This window comes from Stegodyphus dumicola, chromosome 6 (assembly GCF_044657685.1).
Source record: "Stegodyphus dumicola isolate Sdum_Otavi_A_Nest chromosome 6, ASM4465768v1".
NCBI classification, from domain to species: Eukaryota; Metazoa; Arthropoda; class Arachnida; order Araneae; family Eresidae; genus Stegodyphus; species Stegodyphus dumicola.
Genome location: NC_140773.1, coordinates 150,459,262 through 150,480,459, shown reverse-complemented (window position 1 = coordinate 150,480,459; position 21,198 = coordinate 150,459,262). Strand labels below are relative to the sequence as shown.

At 34.4% G+C, this 21,198-nt stretch overlaps 1 protein-coding gene across 2 annotated transcripts in view; it reads right to left on the bottom strand.

The window, feature by feature from the left end:
- The window catches only part of LOC118198687 (calumenin-like), a 39,643-nt gene extending 18,674 nt beyond the window's left edge, over positions 1-20,969 (bottom strand). The window contains exon 1 of one of the 2 annotated variants that reach the window (XM_035370429.2): positions 20,815-20,969. The gene's annotated coding sequence lies outside the window, so the exon portion shown is untranslated. Of the gene's footprint in view, positions 1-2,902; positions 3,043-20,814 lie in introns of those variants that run through there. The other variant, XM_035370430.2, reaches the window with a different exon arrangement.
- Between the last annotated feature and the right edge of the window lie 229 nt (positions 20,970-21,198).

The following is a 21,198-nucleotide window of genomic DNA, read 5'->3' as shown; positions in this document are numbered from 1 at the left end:
AAATCATTAAGAAGTTGTTAATCATTAAGTAGCTGTTGTAATTAATTAATCATTAAGCATTTGTAACTTATTGTTGAAGTGACGCATTCCAGATTAGTCAATAAAATTTTTAAATCTTAGTATGTAAGAATTAGCTTTCATTTTAAACTCTTAAACACATTTATGTGCGGGTAACAACTGCAGATAATCAAATATCAGTCGTAGAATCACTTCATACAGACTATATTCAATGAATTATTACATAAGCATGTTTAAGACATACTGACATTATTAGGTTGAAATGTGAACTCGAGTAAATGCAAATACTTTCAAGAAGAAAAATCTAAGCAGCGAAGCAGCATATAAATGAAGAATCGTATTTGAGTTATGAGAGTCCTAGATTTCTCCAACACAAAAATTATTCTGACAAGAACTTACCGGTCTGCCGAAGCAGCAGCAAGGAAGCTATTAAAATTCAAGGCGATAACAAAGGTTGGGCATTAAAATGCTTTTGTGGCCTCGAAAACGACAATTTACGAATCCTAAGAGATGCATTATATTATGCATTAACAATGCAACATAAGTGACATAAAGCAGCTGAAGGAGAAATATTTCTTTGAGAAAGGATTTCGTTTTCATTATTTATGTGTGAAAAGTAAAAGACTATTCTTCAGATTTTGTCCCAGTTTCTGGGCATGCATTGGAGTCGAAGAGATATAATACATATCTTTATAATAAACTCTACTGTTATGAAATTTCCAAAAAATCAACTATTATAAATGGATGTTTTAAACTCTGCAGAATCTTCGGCAGGCGCATATAAAGCTATGGAATTATATTTAGGATAATTTCTGTTTAGTTTGGGTTGGTCTCTTTGATAATGGCAAAACTCTCGATGGCTATCTGCCTAGAGGTGCTGCCTAGGGATATCTGTACGGATATCTGCCTAGGAAGAGAGGCCTTTGTGGAAATTAACAGAAACTGGCTCGTATACGTTTTACACATGGAGAAAACCACGAAAGCGCCCATGCAGCTCACCCTTCTTTGAGATTCAAACCCCGGACGGAACTGCGAGTGTTCAGCGAATTTACCTCTTGATACGTTTTTGGTTATTCTGGCATGCAGCGGGAGATGCACTATTCTTGCTCTTTCCAGATTCCTAAATGAGGCCCTTTAGGGTCCTGAAGTACGTAAAAGTCCAAAGATGAAGCATATCTAGTTGAGATAAGCTTGTAAAAGAAGAAGTGAAGCCCTGAGCTTCGGAGATCAGCAAGCCATGCCTGGGCCAGCTGCAGAAGGACAGAATTTACCTCTCGGCCGCTGGTGGACTATTTCTGCTATAAGAAAATATGTTGTTAAAAGCACTTGGGGAGGGAGGCTCGCCCGCCTTCGTTCCCTGTGCTGCGCGCCACTGAGCGGCATGGAAGCACAAAGAAATTTTGAATGTTGTTAAAAGTTTTCTAAACATAAGAAGTCTGCCATTTGGATCAATTAATTCAGTACGAATCTAAAATAAAAATAACGTTTAAAAATGTTTTACGGATTATACTACTTTAAAAACGATACTATAATATACGTTTAAATTAAAAGTGGCATGTTGGCAACATCATCGGTTTAACCCTTTCCGGCACGCTACCTTTTAAAGTTGGAGCTTTGATTTAAAAAAAAAGATAGGCAGTCTAATTAGGCCTAGAGGAGTACACAAGTAAAATTTTGTGAAGATAGCACTTATTGTTTAATTCTGTGGATGTGCCCAAAGTGGCACACTGATTGAATAGAGTTTCGAAAAGAGTGCTGAAACGGGCATTGTTGTCAATGAACTGACCGATGAGATGCATAGAAAGAATACAGACTCTCAGTTTTCCTAGATTATCGGTGAGCCCGGTCTGGGCACACCTAGGGTTTTAGGGTTTGCCGTTTGATTTTAGGCAAGATTTCAAGGTAAAAATTTAAAACTAATATAGAATAAGGAGATTGGCATACAGCCAAAAGAACATAGAAATTTCTTTTCAAACAATTCTTTTATACCCTAAAAAAATCTGGAAAATTTCTTTGAAAAGCGAGGGTCTTAAAAAACTAAACATGGCTAAAATATATGGACTGATTTGTGTTGAGCTGCCATCTACTATAAATAAAGAAGGTTTAGAGTAACCTATAAAGTATATCCAAACCGAACACACTGTGCCGCAAAGGGTTAAATGGTTTCCAATCTTTAATCCTCCATTAATTACTACAAAAATTTACATAAAAAATTAAAATAAGACTGATGATAATATATGCTACTTCGCCGGAAATATCAAACTGGCATCGTGTTCTTTCAACGAGATATTGCTTCGCACGTATTATCCTATAACAAAAAGAATCCACCGTTTCTATCAGAACTTAAATTGCTAAGGCATTCTGAAAAATAAACTGAGCTACTATGTAAGTAATAAAACTTCCGGATTAAAGTTTTGACAGCTTTAAATATTAGCTTCACATACAGTAAGTAGTTAAAAATATTTTTTCAAAACATGACACGAATTCTTCTTGTTCGATTTACAATTGATTCAATTTGATTACTCGAATTACACAAATGCCACCCTTTAGGTGAGGGTATAGCTTACCTAAAGGGAAGAATGACTTCACGGAGAACTTTTCCAAGGAAACTGGCTCGTATTTATTATAAAAGAGAAAAGCCACGAAGACTGGTATGCAGCTAGCCCGTTCACTGGAAACTCAGCCCGAGTCGAACTACTCGCGTTCAGCGACTTTACCGACAGACTGCTAGCGAGTCATAAAATAAACAGTTTAAATAATGATATAATTCAAAAGCAACTCCTTAAAATGCGTCCAGCAGTATTTCTTCAAAAAATTAATTTCTCTAACAATTAATTATAATAGTCTAAAGTTACATGTAAACATATTGAACCCGGTACATTACCTTTCAACTTATGTCCCAGACACCGGAATAAAGTTTAATAGCTGAAGCCACAAATAAAAATGTTGCAACCAAGATCTGACCCGATGTTTTTAAACGAAGAGAGAGCAAAAGTAGATACTTTCCTCGAATCGAAGAACACAAGCACACATCATTTGGCGATAAACATCAATGCCGTTGAAGCGTTAAAGAAGAAAAAAATTCGATCGAATTCTCACTGACAGAAATGTGCCACACGAAGGCTTCCCGAAGTGGGACAAGAGAGAAGGTGGGAACGCACATCCGGGTTTTCTACAAGTAAAACATTTTAAAGACTTTAAAACTAAATTACATCCGCGTAGAAGGCGAAATAGGTGTCCTTTCAGTATGATAGATTCACGTAGCGTAAATGGAAAAGTATAAAGCTGTCAAGGAAGGTTAACAGAGCAGTGTATTAGAAATACAAACCAGGAAACATAGTATATAAATATTTAGTTTTCATTAAATACAATTTCACACATCAGTGGTCTTTGCATTTTCAAATAATGTAAATGAACTTTAACAAAGCTATACTTTTCTAATTTAGCAATTCGAGTTTTTTGATTTTTTCGAGTTGTAATGAACTACTTGTAAAGGCATTAAAAAGTTTAAGCGACGAAATTTTCATGCATCTAAAAATACTAAAAAATCTCAGCGGCGGCTTTCATAGAAAGTTTGTATGCTCAGAAATATATGAAAGAAATATTGTCGAAAATTCGATGAAAGTGTGTATGAAAGGAAAATATTTATAAAGTGCAATAGAAACGTGCAAAATTGAACTTTTTCTCGGAATAAAATTTCAAAATTAGGTTGACTTTATTTCCAAAAAATCTCTCCCTTTATACATGACGTCAAATGAATTTACATGAAATTAGGGCAAAGTAATTAACTATGTAAATGCAAATCTCGTTATTTCAGCAATTAAAGAGAATAGATTAGGCATAATAACAGATAAATGTTTTAGGATCGTTTATTTGTTTAATCGAATGTGGAAAAGAAACGTGGGTTGTCCGCCTAAGGAAAAGAGATGCTTTTGAGCTAGGCTTTTAAGAGAAACGATTCGTATTTATGCTACACATGGGGGGAATTGCGAAACATTCATCAGTGAGCCCATTTGAGGCAGTGATACCGGGTCGAACTAAGGGTTCAGCGAAACTGGGGAAAGGGGCGTTTTAATGGGGAGCTGGTATATATTTACATCACATAAAAAAACACAGCAAAATCCTATGCAGCTATTTTACTCAATGGCCGGTATGAAAAGCTTCGTGAAATACTAATCTTCCGTAGCTTTTGGCTCTGAGCCACCTGACGAACGTATTCAAAGTTGAAAATCCATTCGTTTACTGTAAACAAGCACCTAAAAGATGTTGCAATTTCTTTGGCTATGTTTCTTTCCAAATCGCAGACTGCATTTAAAAATGTTCTTCGGATTATTTTTTTTCCATTTCTCAAGTAAAACGTCACGCATGTTTTCGCTTCTTCACTATTACTACTTATTTTAGATTCAGAAATATTAAAACTGATAATTATGAAATTAGCTAGAGGATCACTCCTTCAGTAAAAGCCAAGGCATATCTTTGGATAAAACTCAAGTCCACGTGTGCCATTTCTAGAAAAGGATATATAACTACAATGAATTATTGCTAATAATTGACATTTAGCTCCTAAATTTGTTTTAAAAGTACGTCAATATCTTCTATTTATTTAATATGCAAGAAAATAGAACACTTAAAGTGATTAAATAAAAATTATGCTACTAACTTATGCAGCACTTTGTTAGAGAACATAAAGTTGAAGTCAAATACTATTTTTGAATAGCCAGCGATATCTAAGCAGTTATACTATTTCTCAAGCAATTTTTAATCTATACGACACAAAAGTACCATATGCAAGTAATTCGTACAATAATAAAAATTATTATAAAGTGATATTCCTCAAGTGTCCTTTGGAAATGCCACAGCTTAAACACACCGATGGCTGAATGGATAAGGCTGATGATCCCCTAGCTCAAATGGTTTTATGCATTATTATCTACTCAAATCCTTGCTCGCAAACTGGCAAAGGACAGTATTTAGTTTTTCACTGTATTGCATAGTGAATTATTTCAAATTTCACTGTATTGCATAGTGAATTATTGTATTAGTTTTTCACTGTATTTTCACTGTATTGCATGAGCCAGTTCTCTAGAAAATCCTCTTCTAAGAGATGTCATTGTTCTTTGGCAGGTAACTGCAGCATGCTGGCCTAACTCACCAATCTGAAGTACATCTCGGCCATTTGCATCCTCATAATAAAAAAGAACTTTCTTTAATGGACATTTAACACGATTCGGAAACAAAATGAACTTCAAACCTAATAAATTAGATTTTTTTATTAAATCTAATAAATTAGATTTAATAGTTTCTCAGACTGTGTTTCGCTGGTATGAAAGTCACTAGCTTTACATTTTATTCTCCAAAACGTTTTCGTGCATTATTTTTGTTTACATCCAGTTACGGCACTGGTGATTGAATTTGCAGATAGGGCCGAACAGTATGTTCGCGTCTCGAGAAAAGAGCGTCGTCAGGTCGTCAGTGTTTTTAATACATAATAGCAAGAAAACTGTCTGCTTATTCATTGTCATGAGTTTACAAGTTACTTATTTGATTTTGTTTTCGTAATCATTTGACCAAAAGTTTTGACACGCATCGAATTTGATGTCCATTAAACTTAGCAAATTTGCTCTTTAATTCTACGTTTCTCCTCTTATGAATTATAAGAGGAAAGAAATCATACATCAACATAGTTCTTAAACTGATACAAGTAAGCTAAACGAAGAATCACCTTCCTTATTCTATATAAAACGCTTATTCACATATGTAAGGATCCACAATTATGTGTTTTTTCAAGTAATTTTGTCTAATGCACAGTAGATCAGTAATTTCCCTATGTATAATGTATTCCGATGCATGCCATTTGGATTTCATACAAGTGATTTGCTTGCCCCAGAAACAACAGCGAACAATTATGATGATGTCTTAAATTATATGTTTTGAACAGTGCTCAGATCTCAGGTTGGCGGTGTGCCAGTTGTCAACACTATTGCAGAGATGGTGAATATGAAGTATAGTTTTCCACACGAATGAAAAATACTGCAAAGCACACAAAAACTATCTGTCTAAGAGCAAGAACCCTTCGCAGAAAACTTTCTAAAAAGGAAATAGCTCACATTTCCGTTTCACATAAAGAAAACGCAGGGAAAACCCACAATTTTCTTCATAAATATGAATGTCAATATCATCTCATTCTCTCAGACTTGAACCTGGCTCGAAACATTACTTCTATTTAGGCATCTTAAACAACTATACCTGTATAATCCCGTACAAGATCTGATTACATTTGTACACATTTTCTCTACTTATGAGAGACTTCAAGCACTCAATATTTATTATGAAATTTTTCATAGAATGATTATCAGCAGTATTTTTTTAACTGAAATGTTACCATAAGACCAGTTTATTACATCCATTCTAAAAAATGCAACGTGTTGCTAAGAGAAATGTAGCAATTATCCCGATCTTTTGGCAATGTATTAACATATAGAACATTGATATAATGAGGAAACTCCTAGGAATAATCAAGAATAACAATTCAATACTTGAATTGATTAAAATGAATTCTAGAAGTAACTCTTTACCCTCATTCCATAAGCACTGAATTTTTTTAGTTTATTTACAGAAAAATACAGAGTTTAATTCTTCATTATACTTCAGTCCCTTGAATGCCCGAGAAAAAGTAAAAGTCATAGCATTTAAGTTTGTGCTCTAAATAAGATCGGAACACTTTTAGGCCAGTGTTTACTTGCTCCATTTATAGCATGCTTTATTGAGTTCTACGCTCGCTTGGATTCTCATTTTTCCTTCACGAAAAGGGAATAGAACTGTAAATCTAATATCTGAAGACAACAGCATGCATGGCATATCAACTATGTCGCCAAGCATTTTAACCTTCTGATAGGCGGGGAAGGAAGAAGCGTGTGTCAAATCACTTTTCTGCTCGAGTGTTTAATTCTAATCTAGATCATCTACGACAGATTATGTTCAATTAAACTATTACGTAAACGGGTAACAAAGTCTGCTAGGATCATCTGCTTGCGGAGGCAGGGTTAAGCTTCACTCAAGTATTTTATTTGGTTAATTAAGGCAAAACACGCTAGGGCTATTCTGATTAAACGAAAGGATGCTTTCATAAAGATTTTGTTCAAATATCCGTATTTAGACTACAGATCCACTAATAAGGAAAATCAGGTTTCGCCGGGAGATGAAATTTAGAAAATCTCTTATCTTTATTGCCCCAGACCATCTTAATCACGCTCTGTTTAAGCTTTACAGAGCTTGTTAACGCATTTTTAGAATTATTTCTATAAATTAAAAAATAACTGATGTTCTGTAATAAAAATTTCTAGCAACAGCTTATTATTTGAAGTGAGAAATATTATCTGCTACATTTTATTCTGCTTTCAGAATATCGCATATAAACAAGCTGTCGACTGAAAGATATGTTTTGTGCTTTCTGAAGAGAAATATTCCTATTCCATAATTCAAAAAAGTTGTGAAACGCACGGTATTAAAAATTCTGAGAGCAAAATCAGCAACATTGTTAAGCGGAAAGGGAAAAAGCGTTAATCATTATTTCGACATGGGAAAGAAGTCTCCAAACGAATACCTGAAAAAGTTGCGTATTGTTTCTAATGTTTCTAAAGTTAAATCAAGGGAAACTAGAGAAAAAAAAAGCCAACTCAGAAATCAATTGCAAAGTCCTTAAATATATCTGTAGCAACAACAAATAAAATAACAACAAATAATCTGTAGCAACAACAAGATTTACAACTTAAAAAGCTAGAAAGCATAACGTTCACCAGCTTTTCCCGATGCATGCAGCTCAATGCAGAACCATTTCTGGAACCTTCTATGAAAGCTCTTTAGCATGAGATTGATACAAATACACATTGTGATCCTTGATGAGGCATAGGTTTCCCTAAATGACTGCAACAACAACAAAAAAAAAAAAAAGTCTACATATTGTAGAAAAAGAAATGTACAAACCTGGTTTTGTCAACGCAAAGGAAGTTTCAAAAAGGGATTCATGTTTATAGCTGGATTCTCTTACAATTAGAAATTAAAAATAAGGAGACTGGGAAAAAGTGTAAAAAATCAACTCAACGTACTACCAAAAGAAAGTTTTATTCTGGTATTTTCAAAAGAAATTCCATTTCCTTATCACAATGACTTCCAAAGAGTAAAATTTAGTCAAGCAACTGTGAAAAACACCATCGCATTCCTTGAAAAATGAAGACAGGTATAGGTACTGCATAAATAGCTTTTCAACGTATTCATGCACAGTTCTCTGACCTTTCATCTATGAACTATTCTCCAACCGGTCTTTTCAAAAGAAGTCTTTCCAAACGCCGGTCTACCCAATTCATGAACATTGGGAAGTAACAGAAGAGAAATAGCTTTCAATACCTGTGGAAATTTTACGAAAAGCCCTTCTATCATGGAAGTCGCGATACAGACTTATAGTCAAGTAAAAAAGGTTATCAGATCGAACATTTATAAAAATATTCTTTACATATTAAACTGCCCGAATGCATTCTAAAAATATGTAAATACCCTCTGTATTTCCAAATGCATAATTATTAAAGTATATTAGATTTATTTCGAAAACATGGGCTCTTTTTTTTGCCGAGAGTAATTAAAAGCACTCAGATGTGCATGTTGATTCTCGGATTAAATCGCCAAGACAGAATATGAAGTTAGAGTCCCTAGAAGGAGGAATAGCTATTTAAAGTCTTTTTATAATACCTTTCTTTACTCATGTCAAAAAACCACAAAAACAGCTAAGTAACAGTCAAATATCTGTCAATTAAAAAATCGGGTTCGAGAAGGAACTGCTATGACATGCATCGATTTCCGACCTGAGCCCCTTGTTTATTAGAGAGCAATGTGAAAAATTATTAATAATCATATTAAGTTATAAATTTGAATTATTTACGTAGTAACTATTAAAAAAACTGCAATTTTTATGAACTTTTCAATATTCATTTTATAACTTATCATTGATCGAAGACACGATCCGAGTTTTCCAAAATAAGAAAAACCAAAAGAAGTTTAGTATTTTGCTTAAAATTATATATAATAATTATTATATAACTGAAGAACTAGTGTAAGAAAAATGTGCGCGCTCGACAATTTAAACAGCTCCCTTTTAAAACTCTAAACTTATGTTTAATCAACTTCGATTTTTTAAAAATCTTAATGATAATAATTTAATGAGCTGCAAAGCATTTTACTACCGATACTTAAAATATTTGCACTTTATGGATGATGGAAATGTTTGTTAATTGCGTTATTGCGGTCGAGTTGAAAAACTGAATTGCATTATTTCCTTAGGTCAAAATAGTCATTTATTAGGCGAAAAGATCTTGCGAACTCATTTTTAAGACATTGTTGTTGCAGCAGCACTGCTTAGAAAACTTGTTCACTGCCTCTTAGCAACGCAAAATGTCTTCGTTACAAGACGGTTTCAGAATGCAGAACACCTGGAAGTCCTGCAAGTGAAACCTATGCTAACATTACTAGACAGGCAGACTATTAATATTCTGAGAAAGAACGAAGAAATCGGATGCCCTACTTTTTACGTAATGCATTTCCCGAGACACCTTTTTCTTTTATAACTGCAAGCATTTTCCCAATTTCTTATTTTTTCATTATTCACCTGGAATACATTACAAATACAATAGCGTTATAAAATAAAATCATTTGATATTTAAAATTCAGATATTTTAAGTTAGAATTCAGAATTTTTTTCCTCTTTTTTCCCCCTTATTATTTATGAAGAATATTAAGTACTTTTAGCCAAAAAGCAAGTGAGAAGAAATGAAATGAATCGGTGATTTCAAGGTATCTTGAATATTTTCCCAAGTATATATTCAAACCATTTTACTGTCGTGTTTCAGAAACTCAGTTTATTGCAATCATTAATAAATTTGAGCAAAAAAAATCAGTTAATCTTATAAATAACTTCAAACGGTTGCCAACATTTCATTTTGATTCTATTAAAGTATGCCAACAAAAAACGTTCTTGTTTCTATCTAATCGACGTTAACATTGTGGATTCAAGATAATTTGCAATTTTTTGCTCTCTCCAAGCAGCTTACTGCAAACTGAACTGCAAGCAAGAACATATTCACCCTACTTGCTCTCCAGATTGAGCACCTGTGGACTGCTTTTTATTTTCTAATGTTTTATCACACCTTAAAGGGCATCATTTTGAGAACACTTCATGAGTTTTGAAAAAGCAACCGTAGAACTCAAGATTTATTTCTGCATCTAGATGCACTCTGAATGTGCTAGAATTTCAGTAGCTCTAAAAATAGTTGGGATCCAATAAATTTTGCTGTAAATGTAAATATGAAGAGGAATATAAAATTATGTTTTCGCTGCAGTTTTGAAATCATTTTGTTTTTACAAAAATATGTGCAACTTACCAAAACAACTCATTCGTTTAATCATGGCAAAGGACTCGAGGACTATCTGCCTAAAGGGAGTAGGTCCCTTCGTTAAGGATTTTAGAAGGAACTTCATGAAGGTAACTGGCTCGTTGCATGAGGGAAAAACCATGAAAACGCTCATGCAGTCAGCCCATTCGCCGAGATTCGAACCCCCTTCCCCGGATCGAGCCACCATTGTTCAGCGACTTTACCGCGCGTCCGCTAATGGGCCATATAAAAATAACTGCATAAAAATTTTTAAGATTAAGAACTAAATATCAAAAAAGATGCCCAAAGATATTTCAACAACCTCCCTTTCCCTTCCGAGGAAATCAGAGCTTTAGATATCGTTATTTAAAACCTTTTGTTTTGACAACATGGCAGTTCATTGATTTTATGCTTCGATACTCATTCTGCAAACAAATTTCAGTTTAATATACTCGTGAAATTACGCCATGATATCATTAAGAAACACCAAGTCAGAAAATTGTCTATCTAAAAATAACCTGCCAGCAGAATTGCTAAAAAAAAATCTGTCGTATTCAACTATTTTCAGTACTCTAAAAATGTAAAATATATTGTTCACTGAAGGTTTTCTAACCGGAATAGAGTATTTAAATTATTGCAAAACACTCGAGATTTATCTGCCTAAAAGATAGGAATGCTTTCGTGGATAATTTTCTAAAAGAAATAGGTTCGTATTCACGTTACACGCGATGAAAACCACGAAAACGCGCTTTCAGCTAGCCCCTTCGCAGGATTAAAAGCGGATCAAACAACCAGTATTCTGGAGTTCTACCGTTTGGCTGCCGGCTGAGCTTATCTAACAAGACTTCGGAATTCTACATTCAGAAACGTTTTCAAGAAATCTATAAATGATATATCTCAAAGCTTCTCTGCGTTTTAATAAAAAATCTGACAGATCACTTGTTCCATAAACTGAGAATGGTGTATAGATTAATCGAATGCTACGGCTACTCCGCAAGAAAATTTTTCTTTATGAAAGACCAGATTCCCAGCTTTTATTTACAAAATCAATAATTAAATAGACTTGATATCTTAAGTCTAGATTACTTTTATAAACGATAGCAAATTTAATATTTTTCGATTGCTATCGTCTCATTATTAACTATGGAAGAAAACTGCCGAAACGTTGGATTTTACAAAGCACACAAAGGCTATTCTTCGAATGCCGAGATGCCATCGTAGACATTTGTTTAAGTGAAACTTTCTATTCATATTAGAGGAAAACAAAAAGAACACGAAAACGACCATAGAAGTAGCTCATTACCTGGGATTCCAACTATTATGTTCGGCGGTTTTATTCCAGTGTTCGACGGCCCAAGGATTAGGAACAAAAATCATAATTATAGTTATGCATTCAGTTAGTAAGTATGCATTGAGGCAGCACGAATTTCACAATTTCGGAATTTAAATTGACAAGATTCCATAGTAAAGTTAAATTAAACATTTGCATGTGATATAATTTATTGATAAAGAATAATAAATTAATTTTTATTTTAGAAAGGCAAAATAATGTTGTTAAAAGGGAGTTTCTTCTTTTAGTAACCTGAAAAGAATAGCGTGGAAACTTAAAATTTCTGTAAATAAAGAACCTTAAGCTTAAGAGCAAATCAGTTACAGCTCAAAAACACTTCTGTAATAGAATATTAATCGCATTTAGTAAATAAATTGAAAATCATACTATACATCAAAACTATATAACAGGTATCCTATTTCAGCATAACCATGATTTAGCGTTACAATGCATTTCCAACGAAATTCTGAAAAATGATACTTATCGCTCATTTAGGCGAGGAGGGGAATTCAGAATTTGGATATTTATTGCAATTTTCTTCTGAATTAGCGATACGCGAAGATATTTTTGACTTCATGTATTCTTTATTGTAATATTTATTTGCATTTCCAAACGAAGTTCTATCCATACTGGTTTTTAAGGTGGCAAAGCACATGAAAGGTCATCTTTCTGGTGGGGACACTTCGAGGAGAACTTTCTAAAAGAAATTTGCTCGTATTCACGTTACACGTGGTGAAAGTCCCACATGTAGCCAGCCTGTTCACCAGGGCTGAACTACCAGTAGACAACGGTCAACCATTCAGCCATTGATGGGGGTCACTGCCCCAGATTCACCTTTTAATACTTAGTAAGATTGAATAACTAATTTTTCGCCTTCTGTTTTAAACATGGAACACATGCTTTTGTGCTACCAACAGCTTATCATACGAGTCTATAATAAATTATCAGATTGCATTTAATAATTTAAAAACTTTCTACGGGTCTATTTAAATTAAGGTAATGGGTGCTTTTATGGAACCTTCCTAAGGGAAAATTGCTCATATTACGTTTGGAAAACCAAGAAAATATGCAAGGTGTTAACCCCCATTCGTTAGGATTTGAATCTAATCGAACAACCAAAAGTTGTCTCTTAGATCGCCCAGCAGTAAATACTTGATGTTCTGTTTGTGATAGAAGTTAAAACCAAAGTTCGTGCTCTAGAGATACATATTTCAGCCAGAAACCTGAAAACAGATTGAGGATTAAAAAAAAAAAAGAAAAATATGTTCATTCCATGTATGACTACAACAGTGATATCACAAATTTGTATAGTTTAGGATAAAGACTTATATTATGAAAAATTTCGCAACCAAAGCGACAATATTTGAAGCGTCATTAGACATAAATCAATCAGAAATTTGTTATTATCCCTTTTTAAAATACTAGAAGAAAAAAATGTTTAATAATTTCGCTTTCTCATTTGAGCTGAAACTGCAGTGAAGAATTTTACGATTGAATGATATTTTTTGCACGAGTAATTGGTTAAAAATTTTCGAATTGACAGGTAAAGTAAATATTAGATATAGTGATAAGCAGATAACTTATCAGCTCATAATTTTTAAATGTTTGAATATGTGAGCTGCTTAAGAGGCGCAAGGTTTTTATGCACTTTTTTTTAAATATTTTTTTCAGTTTTTTCCAGTTATTGATCGAAAAGAGAAACTGTACTTTCTAATTATAAGTGCCCCAGTTTCAATATTCAGTAGAATTAATGCGACGTATTTTCGAAGTATATGCATGAGAATAACCAACTCACGCATTAACCGTTGATGCTTTTGAAACGTTCATTCTGCACGCTTTATATTTAACAGTCTTTTCGCTGAACCGGCTGTGGTAATAAAAATAAGCCATACAGATATTTCTCATAAATTTTCTTGCTTCTCATAAAATGTTTTTTATTTATGAATAGAACAGAACTACTGAGCTTTAAATAAAGCTAAGAAATGCTTTTTGCTGTTTCACAAAGTTTGGAATTGGTTGGGGATGCATGTAATCCGAAAGTACCGGGAAAATACACTTGCGCACTGAGTCTTAAAATTTTAACTGCTGGTACTCTAAGCGAGCACCTCATTTGAAACAGCTTAGGTGATTTAGTTAAAATGTGTACAAAGCTTTGTTGAAATAGAATTTATCAAATGAGGAATGCGCTGGTGGTATCACGAGACCTATACTTTAACATTGTTAAATCAGCGTTTCAAGATTTGGGAAATTCAAGTTGCATTTTCTCTTGCAAAGGAAAGCTGGTGTTTTTAATTATGGCAAAGCACACTAGGGCTATCTGCCTAAGGGAAGGGATGCCTTCGTGGAGGACTTTCTAAGGGAAACTGGCTCGTATACACGTTACACATGGGGAAAACCACGAAAACACCCATGCAGCCAGCTTGTTCGCGGGATTCGAACCTCGGACCGAACTATCAGCGTTCAGCGACTTTACCGCTCGGCCGCTGGTGCAAAGGAAAGAAAAACAAATCACTAAATTGTGCAGGTTCAGCAAGCTGTATGAGATTTATTACTTTATTACTTTTTCAGCTACAGATGGGGCAATATACACCATTTTCCGTATTTATTCCAAACCTCGAGAACTGAACATTTATTAAATTTTTCAATCTTTTTTTTTTTCTGCCGGCTCACAGGAATAAAAAGAAAATCTTCAAAAATTTCCATATGGATAATACTGAGAGTAATAGGAAAAGATTAACGGATTCCAAACCACATTCGCATTCTTTATTTAATAATACGTTTCAAAGAAGTATATTTATCTGTGAAGCTTACTCAAGTGAATAGAATGAACTCAAGGATGCATTCAATGAGAAGATTATACAAGATTTAACATTAGAACAACCAGCCCGTTAAAATTATTGATTTTTCCCTTTGTAAGAAACAATAGGTGTTCTTCAATCGCCTGTAGATCTAGTGTTAATGAGGTTATTCAGTCTTATCTTTTCCCAGACAACTTCCAATCATGCAGAAATTATAGGATAATGTGTTTTTATTGTTGTTTTTAGACAAGGATTTCTCATATCTAGAAAGATTTCAGCATTATGATAATCCCAAGACGATTTTAACATTGCAATAAATTAATAAAAATTCGACGGACAAAAACTGTCACCGAACAATATGATTCAGTACTAATAATGAGTAAATGTGACATCGTAACAAAAATTATAAGATCTTTGCCAGGACTATATGCAATTTCTAAAATATGGAAGTTAGCGAAATTTCAAATAATCTTAGGTAAGCCCGTTCCGTTTTTGTAAAATGAATGTAGTTACTTGCTATATACATACTTCAGTCATATTTTGAGAAAGGAAAAAAAAAAAAAAAATCAGAGACCTGAGTTCTACACAAAACAGCATGCAATGCACTATTTTCGAAGCTAGGTATCCTAAGCGATCTGTTTCTTTAAAACATCACCGACCTGCGGCAGAGTAATAAAGTCTGTGAACACTGGTATTTCGGTCCGAAGCTCAAATTCTAGAGAACGGTCGGCTGCATGAGCGTTTTCGTTATTTTCCTCGGTCAGTGGTTAACGACGCTGACTGCCGTACCGAAGGGCCCGGCTTAGAGAAGACGTAGATGTTTGTGAATGTAACTACTGGGAGACGAGCACCACAGGCAGAAGACTGTAGGATTTCCAACGGAAAGTTAACCACAACTTAAATAGCAGCTCTTTCCACCTCACACAGTATCTGATAGGGCATGGTCTATATATGTCCTATCTTCACAGATTTCGCCTAAGAGACAGTGACCAATGTATTTGTGGCAGTATTGGTGACCCAGATCACTATCTGACTGCTCGCACAGAGGGAATTCACATTTAAATAGACCAACTGCAATCAATATGCCAGCATGGTTCAACAACACATTTAAGAATAAATATGCGCTCAGACGCATTAGACTGCACTACCATTGCTAAAAGCATTGCTGACAACCTGGAGCGACTTCTTTCCTTGGACACCGTGCCGTCAGAAGCCTGCTCTGTACATATATTAATTTACTTAATGTCTTGTTTTTTTAAATCATATTTAATATTATGATTAATCCAGAACTCATTTGATGTATTCCACAATTTGTAATGTATTTGGTCATCTTTACATCTGTACCTGATTTTTATAGCACATCCTTAACATAACTGTATGCCTAACATGTACGATAATAGTGAAAAGTGTTCCACTTAGTCTCAGCAGTCCCCACCATGCCCCTTCTTTCCATGTTCTGGTCCTTACTACAATGTTCCGCGTTTCGTGGCCAATCCCTGGAGGACACAGTACTAAGCTCTTTATTTATGTTTATTCATGTATTTTTAATTCCATCGACGGGAACCAACAGACTGAAAAGCACCTAACCCAGTGGGCCAGCTGTTCCGTCGATGGTGAAAAGAAAAGATGTTTGTAAATGTATAGTGTCTGTGCAGCATGGAGGTATTCTAAATATGCAGTGAGCCCATAGTCCTCTCGAGAGGTTGTTGGTAGGGAAAGAGGACGGTAGGTGACCTTTGGACCTGTCCCTCCCAAGCTGCTCTGCTCCAAAACGGGGGGGGGGCGGAATTGAACAAAGTCGTAATGACACCTGTGTAGTTACCAAGGCAAATTTTGTGAGCTTGTTCTGCCATCAGACAAGCGAGATTGGTCAACAACACCGTTTAACTCTGTGTAACGTATATGTGTGCCGTTTCCTTAAAAATTCCTTCACGACGGCATCTCTTCCTTAGCCAGATAGCCAACGAGTGCTTTTCCATAATTAAATAAAACCAAATTCAAACCTTCTAAACTTGCACCGGAATGATTATCAGAAGTTTGGCATATTTTCGCCAATTTTCATGGTCGATTGGAAAGTACTAAGTACCCAGTAAAAAACGTTGGTCTCTATAATACATTTACAACTTGGAAATTCATGAAAAAATATTCGTTTCGTTTGACATAACATAAACAGTGAAGCAATTAGATAAAATTAAAAAATCGCTGTAAAGTACACAAAATATAATCACACAGTACTCAGAAAAGTTATGAGAGAACTACGGATATGAATTTAATGTTGCGTTTCAGACAATACAATCAAAAACATTTGTTTCAAAGGCGATGTACTGCATGCAGGAACTAGTACCACTGGTGACCTGGACTAGTACTAGTTTTGGCTCAGAACAAATGTATACACTCAATCATTTCTCAATTTTCCACATCTGACTTCTGTCTACTTTCTCTCCCCAAAACGGCAACAGCGGTCAAACGATAAAATCATTTAACTTTGGTATTTTCACCTAGGTTCAAATCCTGGCGAACAGACTGGCTATATGGCAGTTTTTCTAGTTTGCCATATACAGCTGGAATACTAACTAGTTTCCCTTAAAACGATTCCAGGATCTCTTCTCATAGGCAGATAACCCTCGCGTTGCTTTGCTGTAATTATTCTTAAACTCTTTCCTAATTTAAAACAAAAGGAGTCTTATGGCGGGGAGTTGATAACGCTGCTGAACTCTGGTAATTCAAACCGGATTCAAATATCCAGTTGCGCTGGAGTATAGTTTTCTTCATGTGTAACGTAAATATGAGTCGGTTTCTCGAAGAAAATCCTCCCCGAAGTTATCCATCTTAGGCAGACAGCCCTAGAGAGCTCTTCAACAACCAGTGAATAAATTCATTTTCTGCCAAATTCTGCCAGTGAATAAATTCATTCCCTAAAAATATTTTTGGCGTTTAAAAATAAGAATCCTGTTAAGAACCTAATGAACAAGCCTGTTCATCATTTCAATATAAAAATACAAAATTTGTGCAGTAGTTATTTATTAAAAATATAACTTTCACTAACATTAAGGTGATGTACGAAGTATTTCTGAATGTTACGAATGTTTGTTTTCTACAGATCAGTATACATTATTATACTTTATGAGAACAGTTTTCAAAGGTATACTTATTTATTCAGTGAAATAATTTTAAAATTAAACGTGGTTAGAGTTTTAATTGAAAGTCAAAGAGATACCGAAAAGAATATAGCCTACCCGATAAATAAAATTAAATAGTATTCAGGTCCTTGGGACTTGTAACAATGCGGAATAAAGATGTCTGGAAATAGATTTGTAAATTATCCGAAACGTATTCTCAAATAATGATTAGAATCTGCTAATAATTTCAAAATTATAATAACTGTATAGAATGACAAGTTCGAATCGGCGGAGAAGGGATTGTCGCCATCTTAAAAGTTTCATAAAAATTATAGTAGGATAATTTTAGTATTTAATTGCAGTATGCCTGCTGTCTAAGCAAAAGGATGTTTTCGTGGAGGACCTTTCAAGCATGTCTCGTATTCATATTTTATGCAGGCAAAATTGCGAAATCTAGCATGCAATAGCCCGCTCGCAGGGATTTGAACGAGAGCAGAGCCATCAGCGTTTAGCAGTTTTTATCGCTCGGCTGCTAGTGGACACAGTTAGCTCAACAGATTGGTTTTAAATGTGAATTAAATGATTTTATAAAAAGCTAGTACATTTAGTCTGCAACTTGATAATTCAATATCCTATAAGTATCAGTAACAATTATACTGAATATATCTAAAATATCCAAAAATTCGTTTGGTGTTTCTAAATCCTACCTGCAAATTGGTTGGTTCCCCAAACTCTAAATAGCAAAAATAATCAACGACCAACAGAAATCAATATTCACTCATCTTGAGATAGACATTTAAAATTTATGGAATAATTTAAAAAGTTTACTTAAAAGATCATTTGTAACAGAAAATATCGGCATCGGGCATTTTGTCATTAGTTACAATCTCTGGCGCCTGTAAATTCTGCTGCCCAAGATGTTGCTTAAATTCTAAAAATTTAACTTTTCTTAAATTTTGCTACTTGGTGTTTGCCTAAATTCTACAAATTTTACCTTTCGATGTCGACGCTACTAACAGATCACGTCATTTGACTTAAGTTCCCAATTTTATTTCAACAACGGATGATACAAAAGAAAATATACTCTTAACTTTTAAAACGAAAATCTTAAAGAACATATTTATTTAATTCTGTGAATTTCTTATAACATTACTTTCAGCTTCGTGGCATTGACTATAATGCTAATATGTTATGAACAAGAATCAGCGTTCCGTTTACACTTTCAGCACACGTAGTCCATTACAGCAAATCACCATACAAAAATATTTATAATTATCTAAACTAACTAAACTTCTGCTTCTCCCAGCTAATATTTCTGCGCCACGTACTCGTAAGAAAATTAGAGGGGAAACTTTGAATTTAGAATTCTTTGTCTTTCCCAGATAACTAGACAAGACCACAGAGTAGTCTCAATACTGGAAGCTAGCCCACCAGCGGTTGAGTGGTAAAAGTAGCTGAACACTGCAGCTCGGTCTGGGGTTCTAGTCCCGCCGAAAAGGCCGGCCGCATGAGCGTTTTTGTGGTTTCCCCACGTGTAAAGGAGTTACGAGAGAGTTTCCCTTAAAAAGGTCTCCAAGGGGCATATCCCTCCCTTTCCATGCAATGACTATTGGCGGAGCACATAACAAATTAAAAAAATGGTAATTAGTTGCATTGTTAATAACTGTCTGATAAAATTTTCCTACATAATACACCAAATTCAATGAGTTCTAATTTTCAAATGAAGTTTGCATAAGCACAAACCTATATCGCTTACGAATGTGATAAAAGCAAATAGCACATTTCATATACATAAAATACGCTAACTTGTAAATGCATAAAAAATCGTTCTTTGCCAAAAACTCACAAAATGAAAATGTTTTTAGGTACTTTTTTCAAAGATGTGTTGATTTTTAAAGTTCACATTATATTAAATTCTAACGACAATTATTTGACTTAAGAAAAATAACTTTATTAGAGGAAAATGTTTCGCATTCATGTTAGACGTAAAAAAAACAGCTAATTGATTTGCCAGGATAGGGCTTGAGATGGAACTATTAGCATCTTATCCACTCGAGTATTAGCGGACATTTTCTTTAGGAAGTGTAGGCCATTATTATGAAACGGTTTGCATTTCGAGAAAATGTAAGCAATCCCTCGCCAGCTGATATTTGCGGAAATTCCGAGTTGACCGCGAGCTGTAGATTAATTTTATTAATTTACATTTTCCCGCCAAGCGGTAAACCGCAAAATTGCTCGTCGAAAAGAAAGAAAAAAAAGTAGCTTACGTTCATGAAAACGTTAGACAGTCCTGTTTTAGATCATCATATGAATATAAAATAGTACGATGAAAAGCTGTTCTGCTGTCGGATGGCCGAAATTTTTTAATTCTTATTTCACTGTATAAAATTATTATTAGTACTACTCTGTTTAATAGCTTGCTCATTTTTCTTCATTCTGGGAAGAAGATAATTGCTATCAAAAAGTGAGAAGCCTTAACACATTGTTCACAATACATGTACTTTGTAAAGATATGTAGAAGCAGTGGTGCAATGATAAAGCACACCAATAAGCGATTACAAATTTAAAATATTTAATTTTTTACGTGTTAGGCTGTCTTTGACAGGCTGAGAGCTGAAAAGCTAATGCCTTCCGGAAGTTAAATACGTCTTCTTATTTCATTTTCTTGCAATGATAAAAAAGCTAAATTTTATGACGTAAACTGCAGTAAAATTCTACACAACTTTGGATTGCTCCGAATTTGAGAAGGAATAGAAATACTTCGGAGGGTTTATAAAAATAAAATATTCTGAAGGGAGATTTAAGAAATTGAAAGAACTTTTTCTGGCCTTAAACTATTTCTTAAATATAAAAATAATATTTTTAATGAATATAAAACTGCCAAACAAATGCTTGAATTAAAAGTTCAAAATAGGACTAATCTACTTTTAAGAGAACTGTAATTTTCTGCAAATTAAATTAAGTACATTAAATAACGGTATAATTGTTATCTCGTTCAAAGAATTTTTGTAATAATATTTCTCTTATAATCGTCCAAATATAATGGGTAAAATATGAATTGTTACACTGGACTCTTGAACTTCCAATTGCGTTTAAAATAATTTGCACCAAAATTTTCAAATTTGACTTACTCTTCCAATCGGCAGCTGATTGCCGCGTAGGCACTGCCAGAAAACACCGATCAAACGACAACAGGAACACACTTGTAAGTGAAGTAGTCAAACAACTCAGGGTTGCTGTATTTAAAGAGCTCTACTCAGCCAACGCAGGCGTGTGCTGAATTCACAACCAATAAAACTCGCCAACTATCAAAACGAACATGAAGAACAACGGTGACGTAAGGCGCAACCGCTTACCTGCAGTGCAAACTCCTCAAAAACTTGTGCTATTTTTAAATATCCGTTTTCTAGGACGAATGCTGGGGATCCTAACATCCTTTCTCATGCTAGGGGGCGTAGGCAAGCTGGACTACTGCCCTCTCTAATCAAAAGATTAACACATCCTGGAATACATTA